The sequence below is a fragment of the Benincasa hispida genome, chromosome 8 (genome assembly GCF_027475165.1).
Source record: "Benincasa hispida cultivar pf3 chromosome 8, pf3_genome.v1.1, whole genome shotgun sequence".
Lineage (NCBI taxonomy): Eukaryota > Viridiplantae > Streptophyta > Magnoliopsida > Cucurbitales > Cucurbitaceae > Benincasa > Benincasa hispida.
Window position 1 is genome coordinate 19,485,736 of NC_143485.1, and position 10,947 is coordinate 19,496,682.

The 10,947-nt window shown below is 32.2% G+C and overlaps 1 pseudogene; it reads left to right on the forward strand.

Annotated features, from left to right (window-relative positions):
- The first annotated feature begins 339 nt into the window (after positions 1–339).
- Positions 340–3,824, forward strand: LOC150034418 (serine/threonine-protein phosphatase 7 long form homolog; annotated as a pseudogene).
- The last annotated feature ends 7,123 nt before the right edge of the window (positions 3,825–10,947 follow it).

Consider the following 10,947-nt stretch of genomic DNA (forward strand, 5'->3'; position numbering starts at 1 on the left):
TAATACCAAAGACGATTTACAGCTTACTGTAAAAAAATATTGTGTGACAGAACACTACGAAATTGTCATAGTAGAATCAAATCAGGATCTTTGGTATGTTAAATGTAAATCATGGAGTGAGGGTTGTGTTTGGAGGCTACGGGCATGTCGGCGCTCATGGGATGTTTGAAATCACAAAACTTCAAGGAAAACACTCATGTTTGTTTTCAGAATTGACACAGGATCATTCACAGATGGATTCAAATTTCATGAGTATCAAAATTCAAAATTTGGTTAGAGCTCATCCTGGAATACTTGTGGCCCTACTTCAAGAAGCCATTAAAAAACAATATGGCTATAATGTCACGGGTGTGGCAAGTCAAGAGAAAAGCATTAATTGCAGCGTTTGGCGATTGGGAGAAATCATATTCAGAGCTTTCGTATTGGCTGAGTGTTGTTGTTCATTACAATCCAGGAATACAAACAGATTGGTTTTTCCTTCCCTCTGATGTACCAGGTACGACTATTTTGAGAAGGGTTCAGCAGGCCATTAATCCAGATTGATGGAACTCATCTCTACGAAAAGTATAAGGGAAAATTATTGACAGCCTAATCTATTGATGCAAACGGACATATATTTTCCCTTGCTTTTGCTATTGTAGAAGGTGAGAATTCGTCCAGGTCATGGTTTTTGTGGGCATTGCGTGAATATGTTACCCAAAGAGAGGGTATTTGTTTGATTTCTGACAGACATAAGGGTATTCTTGCTGCAATTAATAATGAAGAAATTGGTTGGAGTGAACCCAGAGCGTACCATCAATATTATCTTCGCCATGTTGCCAGCAATTTCAATACAAAATACAAATCGAAGCAACTAAAAAATTTGGTGTTTAAGGCTGAAAATCAACACCAAAGGCGTAAGTTCATTCGGTGCATGAAAGAATTGAAACAATTGTTCATTCAGAGCATGAAAGAATTGAAACAATTGCACCCTGGATGTCTTGAATTTTTTTCAGACATTGATGTCTTGAATTTTTTTCAGACATTAACTTGGAAAAATGGACACAGTTACATGACGGTGGGTACCACTATGGGTGGATGACCAGCAATGCAGCTGAATGCATGAAAGACGTTTTCAAAGGTACTAGAATGTTACTAATTACTTCTTTGGTTAGGCTAACATTCTATCGCACAATATTGTATTTTGAACGTCGGATACATAAAGAATACAAATACATGAAATATATAATTACATGAAAAATATAAATACATAAAGAATACAAATACATGAAATATACAATTACATGAAAAATATAAATACATAAAGAATACAAAAACATGAAATATACAAGTAAAAAAAAATACACCTAATGACCCGAAGACGACGAACCACCAAGTGTACGGTGTGGACAAGTGCGTCTGTTATGTCCTTCTCTTTTACAAATTGTACATCGAATTTTTTGGCTTGCTTCTCTCCAATCCATTTCAATATGAATGAACGTACTTTTTGGCCGACTTTGTTCTCTGAGTAAGTCCGCATTTAGATGAACTTCTGTAAATGATAATTCTGGCCAATAATGGGTGTTGAAGTGGAAGTAGCCTTCATAACAACGCTTGAAATTGGACAATTTGTAGCATTTATCAATAAGTGGTAGGTATGTCATATGCATGTAATTACAAACTGCAATTACATGAGAGCATGGAATCTTGAATGATTGTCATTTATTGCAAGAACATGTCCCTTCTTTCAAGCTTAAAACTTGGATGTGTTGTCCTTTGTAGGGAGAAATCATATTTATGCCAGTTTCTACTTCAAATGTTTGACTTTCCCTGTCAATGGATGTCACCGTATGTGTCGATGCTTGTTTTTCCCACCTCTTCAGTTTCTTTAGGGCATATTCTGTATATATGTCCCCACGATCGAGTGCTTCACTGATTTCTTGTATATTTTTCATGTAATTGTATATTTCATGTATTTTTATTCTTTATGTTTTTATAATGAATTTATGTAGTGAATTTATGTAATAAACTTATTTTATGTAATTGTATTTTTTATGTACTTTTTATGTATCTTTTATGTCATGGATTCTATTATGTAATATAATTTGAACTTTTTAGGTAATGGAGTCTAGTCCTTCTAATCTTGTACACTTGTACCAACAAAACACGCATCATTCACAGACAATATGGTATAGTTCTTCCACAATAGTGTTGAGTTGTTGGAGGAGGGAGGCGACTACACAACATACTATCCCATTTGATCACCGCATTATTCCATATGTTCAGGAGGCAGGTTTTCTTGGGGTTGCACAAATTGGTTTCATCCAGCTTGATTGGCACCTGATTACTGCTCTAGTTGAGCGCTAGAGACCAAAGACCCACACATTTCACCTGCCCTGTGGGGAATGTACGATTACGCTGCAGGATGTTGCCGTACAATTTGGGTTACGAGTGGACGGACAACCATTGACAAGCTCTCTACAGTATGACTGGAAGAACGTTTGTGAAGAGCTCTTAGGCGTTCTACCAAAGGATCTGAAGCAGTCAAGATTGAGTATCCCTTGGTTGACGTCCCAGTTTCCCGAATACCTCCCGATGCCGACGACATCAGCGTACGTAGGTACACACAAGCATACATCCTGCAGCTTATTGGAGGATTTTTATTTGCCGACAAGTCAAATACTCTAGTGCATCTCATGTTCATCCCATTATTATCTGATTTCGAGCACGCTGGTACGTACTTGTGGGGTGGTGCATGTCTTGCATGGTTGTACAAAGAACTTTGTCGGGCTTCCAATGCACAAGCGTTGGAAATAGCGGGGCCACTGATACTATTACAAGTATGGGCTTATAATCGATTTCCAATTATAGCACCACAAGTCCAATTACAGGCTCTAGATCATCGTCCACTTAGTGCCAGGTATTATTTTATTTATATATTTATTTCGTTACCATTTTATGTAAGAATATAAATTAATTATATTTTTTATATTTAGATGGAGTGGTGTATTAGTTGCCTCTGAACAATCAACAAATATGTTGCTCGTGTACAGAAAAATATTCGACATATTGACGCACAATCAGGTAGTAAATATGTATATTAATAAATATTTAAAAAAATTTATATGTATACTTATTATTTTTTTTTTTGCCAGGTTATCTGGACGCCATACACACAGATTTGGTCATCCTTATCTGATTATTGTCGTGATGGTGAAGACATCTGGTTGACTGTTAGCCCTCTTATATGCTTCCATATAGTAGAGTGGCATCATCCAGATCGTGTGCTGAGATAGTTCGGTATGCGACAAATGATATCTTCGTTGTCCTATACACTCCCAGCACTACATCAGATCGATTTAAGAGGTAAGCACGATCAAGACTGGTGTCGAATCCATGCAGAATATTTATCCTACTGGCATGGACGACGTGATCGTTGTGCACATGGAGAATTAATAAATGGGCCAGCTGTATCAAACGACTACTTTCCCTGGTACAATTTGATCACGAGGCGATTTATCTCACCTAACGGCGCTTACTATTACTGCATGGTAAGAGATTTAAAATCAGACATTTTCCATGTATATAATATGAATATTGTTTAATATTTTTTTATTGTACAGAATAATTTTATCGACGATGTTAAAAAATATTCAGTGCAAAACAACTTACCAGAATTTGGTTCAATGTGTCAGCAAACATTGGCCAACGTAGAAGGTATTATTCAACAAACAAGACGACTCAATATTGCTGACACCGATCGAAGACGTATTCATCGTAGACGATAGCGACAACGGGGTGAACCTAATTTAGAGGGACACGAAGACAACCCCCATGAGGAGTAAGGGCCAGGGGGTCATTTTTAAATCCCACATTGTATCATTTTCAAATTGTAAATTAAAGAACTAATTGTAAATATTCTTTAATATCATGGTATTTTTTTTAATATGAGTGCAAGATGCTTTCATTATAGATTAAATATATAATTAAGTTTAACAATTAAAAAAACAATTATAAGCAATAATGAACGAATTAAGTTATATAATTAAGTTTAACAATTAACTTTAAAAAAAAAAAAGAAAAAAAAATTATAAGCGAATCGTGTACCGGGTACACGAGTTCGCTTGACCGGTCAACCAGTTAGCTGACTGGATTAAATGGTACTCGTGTATTGGGTACACGAGTATGCCACATAGTAATCGTGTACTAGGTACACGATTCCACTACCCTAGTTTTGTCAATACTTTCCCAAAACACCTATATTTTTTGGAATATTTCCCCCCAACCCTATTTTTGTCATTATTTATTAAAAAAACATTATTTCAAAAAAAATTCCTTACTATGGATAAAATTAGACTCAAGAAATTTGATTCGAATAACACAAAAATTTAATTCGAGGTTAATATACCTGATCCAAAGCTCAAATGGATCTTGGGTTAGACAAGCCACGAGTTGAGGCTCATAAATGAGTGATCCTAAACCTATGAGATTGAGGGTGACCTATTCATACTCATAATCTATATCTTAAGAGGAGAGAGAAAAATATTAGGTCAATTGTTCTACATACATCATTATGACTTTTACTGAAATAAGCTCATTCTTATCCATAAAATTAGGTATTGAAGGTGTTATGGCAAGTATCATATCGATGCCAAGATTCTCATTGTTTTTGTAGATCATGTCTTCCCTAAATTATAAATTCACATTTGTTGCTATCACGTGAGGGTCAGATCCGTTTTCTATCCAAATTTTGGCATAAATAGAACTCAAGAAGAAAGAAAAATTTTGAGCTTGTATGATTATTGCAACTTAAACTATGTGTTAAATTAAACCGTGCAATTAACATCTTTAACTAAATTAGTTAGAGTATCTCTAAGGGATTATTAATTGGGTTATGTTTAATTTTCAAAATTAGTTTTAATGAGGTGTTAATACTTATTCAAGTCCAATGTTTGAATTAATGAAATTAAGTGTTTAAAATTAAAAGGACTCTTAGAAGTTAAAATGTGAAAATTGTATTTTTTTTCTCTCTCTTAAAATTATTGATCATGGTTAATCATAGTTTATTGTCTCTTTAGGTAACATCCCGAATTTCAGAAAAATTTAAGTTAATTATCTAAAATTATTGAGTTTAAATTTCCCCTTCATTTCGAAAATTGGGGTTAAATTGAAATAATTGAAAAACTTTTTGGTTAAATTGAATTAATTGATTAGATATTCGAACGGATTATCTTGAAAATATTGAATTTTGCTTCCCTTTGATTTTGGATTTTAGGGCCAACTTAAAAAATAAATAAATAAAAATAATAAAAGAGATAATTAATTTCATGTGGTTGAATTGATTTAAATATTTAGAAGGATTTAATTTGCATCAAATTGATGGATCTTATGCCTCTAATTTTGTTTTTTGAAGCTAATAATTTGAAAAGTTAATTGATTTCTAAATTTAATAGAATCTTTGGAGATTTTGGAGATATTGTGATAAAATATTTTATTTGTCTTTTCAAAATTTGGAAAAAAATAAGAGTGAGATTTTTTTTTCGAAATTAAAAAGAGGTCAAAAATTGGGGAGAAAGCAATTCGATTTTTCAGCGATAACTCCCACAAAATTGTCAATTGTTGGAGTTTGAACCGTTGGATTGTGCTCAAATTTGATCAGCCTGTTTGAGACATATAGAGTTTCATAAATTGTCAATTGTTGGAGTTTGAACCGTTGGATTGTGCTCAAATTTGGTCAGCCTGTTTGAGACATATAGAGTTTCATTTAGAACGGTTGGATTGTCTGGTTTGTTCGTAATCGCTGCTGAATAAAATATGTAAATTAGAAATTCCCCTTCTCTCCCACTCTTGCAAACCTTCCTCATGCAAGACCCTCACTACCAGCCACTAGCCTAAATAATTTATGCCGTCTGACAGCATAACATGTTGCCTGACAGCCACAAGTTGATGCGCCGTCAGCCACCATTGCCCCGATCTTTGCCGGAATTTTGAGGAAAACATTGGGTAAGACTTATTTTTCCTTATAATTTGGGAGATGAAGTTCACCCATTTGATTTTGGGTTAAATTAGCAACCTCTCTTTGGTTTGATACTTAGATTCAAGGTTTGGAAGTTTTGAGGTATTGACCATCAAGCTAGATACCATTTTGTTTTGCAGAAAATTGGTGAAGATCAGTAAGTTTTGTAAGTTGTTGAATGGTTATTCTTTTGGATTGAGAGTAATAATGGAAAAATTAAATTATTGATTTTCGATTTAATTCATGATCAGATTGGCCAATTAAATCGAGTATTGGAATTTGTCTTGGACCAAGCCACAACTTTAGGTTGATTAAGTGTGCTAAAGAAGTTCTAAGGGGATTTTGTTTTGCGTTTTTTAAGTAAGCTTACTATTGGAACCGCCTTTGTGCCGATAAATTTATGATTTATGTTGGGGATTGTAAGACTAGTTACTAGGATAATTTTGACTGTTCTGAGATTTAATATACTGTTAGAAAAGATATATGAGCATGTGATAATATGTCTGAAGCATGTTAATGTATGAGCATGATTTAGAATTTTATGAGATATATTAAAAGGATGATTGAGCATGACTCTAAATTATGAGTTAAGCGACACTACTACGGGAATGTCTTAAAGTTGGTAAAAGTTGGAGCATTTTGTTGATGTGCTTATTTATGTGATTTATTATGAAAGACTGTAAGCTATATGATGTATTATGAAATTTCAAATGTTTGATTGTTTACATGAGTTAGTGCATGAAAGTGATGTACTAGAGTGGATCCATTAATACTATATTAATTACGTATGTTGAGGTTAATTAACATGATCAAGACCTTGATCAGGAGATTTTAGAGAATTCATGATTATATGAGAGTTATATGTAATATGAAGTTAGATGCAATATCTTTTCCTTTCCAGACTATGTGACTGCATGAAAGTGATGCACATCCAAGGGCGCTAGTACATGAAAGAGATGTACTACGGCTGGTGTGTATGAAACTGGTACACACCTAGAGGGTGCTGGGGTGTACGTAAGAGGTGCACGCTCAGTGGGTTACGTGTATACGAAAGAGGTATATACATAATCATGTGTACGAAACAGGTACGCATCCCTACATTTATAGAGAGGATTTGGGGTGTACGAAGGAGGTACATAACCTGGTGTGTACGAAAGAGGTACATACTCGGTGGGTTATGTGTATACGAAAGAGGTGTATACTTAACCAGGTGTACGAAAGAGGTACACATTCAGTGGGTTATGTGTATACGAAAAAGGTATATACGTAACCATGTGTACGAAAGAGGTACACATTCAGTATGTTATGTGTATATGAAAGAGGTGTATATGTAACCATGTGTACGAAAGAGATACACATTAAGTGGGTTATGTGTATATGAAAGAGGTATATGCATAACCATGCATATGTAAGAGATTGTGTTTCCTTCGGGATTCACCAGAGGTTGTGGGTCCTACGGGACTTACTAGAGATAGTGGACATACTTAACTACAGTAGGATAGAAATAAGTTTTTCATGTATGTATTGTCCTATGAGGACTAAAGCAGTTTATATGTTCTAGAGGACATAGATGCCTAGCCTCACCCCAGTAGTAGGGTTACTTACTGAGTATTTTATACTCATCCTTTTCTCATGTTTGTTTCAGGTAAGAGTAGGGACGCGCCGGCGAATGACAAACGGAATTTGTGATCGAGCCACTGGGACCAGTTTTATGCTTCCGCTCATGAGATTTAAACTTCTTTTCATGTTTTTCTTAGCTTTCAATGTTGATGTTAAAAACTTACTATTAAATATCGCTTCCAGATTTATTTATTATCATTTATGATTTATGGGTACCCTACCGTTGTTTTTAATATTTGAAATTAAATGCAAAGTCTATTAAATTTAACTTATTTAATTAACATTTATTTCACCATAACAGAGTATCGTTTTAAGTTCCATGCATGCATGTGTTTAGTAACGGCCTAACTTAAGTCTTAGGGGGTCGGGTCGTTACACTTTAATAAATGTTTGATGTTGGTTCAAAATATTGTTTATTTATTTATTCATTTCTCTATAAAATTGAGAATATATAAATGGTTAGTTGCATTGTTAGTCACACATTTTATTATTGGAAAAAATTGCAAGCATCACCACTTTTTTAATAGAAAACATCACTCTTTTTTCTTGAATCATAATTTAAGATTTGTTATAATTTAATATTTTAACGTTTAAATTGTGTCAATTATATTTTAGAAGTTAGAAGTCATTATATATATATATATATAGAAGTTATTAGAATTAAAATGTCACTTTTTAAAAAAAAAGAAAAAAATTTATAACGACTAAAGAAACATACAAACACAATTCTTATTAAGAGCAGAGGACACCCAACTAAGATAAGATGAAAGTCAACAAACTTCTTGATCTTCCAAACTAAAAGAAGAAGACAGAGCAACAAAATTAGTTACAACTCACATCAAAGTGTGAGTAACAAAATTACTCGAACAATTGTACTTAACAAAAGAGTGAACACCAACCTACCTGATGTACTAGAACCAGCAAGGCTACAACCACGTTTTTCATTTATGAGTATAATCAAATAGAAAAACAAAATAACACCTGTGTCAATCAACTTTCAAGACAAGCTTATTACACGTTATTACTCTTCAACAAGCAAGAGATTGAGTAAACTTCACATTAACTCATTTTCTTCTAACATGCAGAAAAACAGAGATGAAAATCAGATAACTTCAGATGATCGAATACTAACATGTTCTTCAGCAAAAATGACGAAGAAGAAGGTAAAGAGAAGATCAGCACAGGAATTAAATTGGTTCAACATTTAGGCCTATGTCCACTGTCCAAGAGCAACCATAGAAGCTTCATTCAAACTGATTCTCAAGATCAGATCAGAACACAATGGTATTCTCTCTACAGATCAATTGAAATTTTTTTACCATACTTTTCACTCTCTCTTCTTTTCTTCACAACATATCACTATATATTTCTCTTGATTACAAGAAGAATGAAAAATAGGGAATATTACATTATGAAATGAAAAATCCACAGATTTTTTACAAACTAAATTTTAACAAAAATTATTCCATTTATTTTTCATTTCACATGGATCTGCTGCACTGAGGAAGAATTGTCAATTTTGCCCATCTTCAATTTTATCAAGGTAAGATTCTAATTCACCTTGATTTATAACAATGAGATATCAATAGATGAGTCATTAAGAGAATTAATGATATCTATAGAATTAGATTCTATGGTCAAAAGTTACAAAATTCCCTCTAAATTGGAATAGAGATGATAAACCAATTTTGATAGTCTCACCTTTCAAAATTTTGATGGATCACCGATATAATCAAATCGCTTATATTCAATGCAGATAGAAGATCCTCGAGACTCATGAACAACCCACCTAAATCATCCATCCTTTAAATATCACTTTATTAATCTCAAGTAATTTTTATCATTAAAATAAGAACTCGACCTAAGGACGCAATTAAGACTTTTCATGTTAGCCATTGAAAAAAGTTTCTAATATAAGGAGAGTGATGGAAAACCACCATCGTTTGTTTTTTCTTTAATGTGATCAATGCCAACTTTATAAACCATATTTATTTTCGCTAATGGCAAAATAGGTGTTGGATAAGATCTTAATTAATCAATTAATTAGGTAATACACGATTCTATAAATTACTCTTTCGGATTAATCTTTCTACTTTCAAATGTACTTCAATTTTAATTTTTATATTTTTAATAAATTTTAAATATTATCTTTCAAAATTAATTTTTATTGAAATTAGTTAAATGATGATAATAATTTTTAATAAAAAAATATATTATGTAAATACATTTTCAAAGTTTATAATGGAGATGCTAACATGTAATTTAAACTAAAAACCCAACATATATTAAAGTAAAAGATACCAAAACAGAACTTTTAACATGTAATTTAATGACCATTTCATTTTTTTTTTTTTTTTCATTTTTAGTGCCATTTGTAAAAACCATCTATGAAGTATGGTGATAGTTTCAATTATACTTTCAAACTTTCAATAGTAAGAATTAGGTCCTTAAACTTCTACAAATATTAAAATTGGAACTACTTAAAATAGTTGTAGAAATTGACTCTCAAATAATAAAAATTGAAACCATAAATTTATAATACAATTGTTACAATTTAAAATTTGTGTATAATAGACTTCAAACTATAAAAAGTGTCTAATAAATTTCTCATTTAATGATTTTGTGTCTAATAAGTTTTTGAACGTTAATCATGTTAATATATTCATCAATTTTTAGTTATGGATTCTCTTCCAAGGAAAAAAAAAAGTTCAATAGGTATAAGACATATTCAATTTTTTTTTTTTTTTTTTAAAAAAATTAACTAGTTGAATGGACATAGAATTTATTTGTCACTAATTAAACATTATTCTTATAGTTTTGTATCTAATAGATAAAATAAATTTGAATAGGTTGAAGACCTATCAATACAAAATTAAATTAAAATTTTTAAACCTTCAAATATATGTCTAATTAATAATTTAGACAAACTTATGCTTCTATTTAATAGTTTTTTAAGTTCAAGGACCATATAAATATAAATCTAAAGGTCAGGTACTAATTTATAACTTAACTTTATATGAATTATTTGTTCCCTACCTCTGACATAAATTTATATGGATAAGCCACTAGCATGTGGAACATCAAAGAAATACACCAGACTGTCATCATGACCTAATAAATAATTTAGGTAGTTACAAAGTAGCACTATGGACACAAAAACTATACTCTCCGACATATGATAAATAATTAAACACCAAGTCACTCTCCAAACCTTAGAGCACAAGATCTTGTTTGTAGGAATAATGCAATAAAAAAACAAAAAATCAAACTGATCCACTTGTTTAGTTTGGTTTCTTAGCATAAAATTGGATTGGTTTGTATTTAGAGAAAAC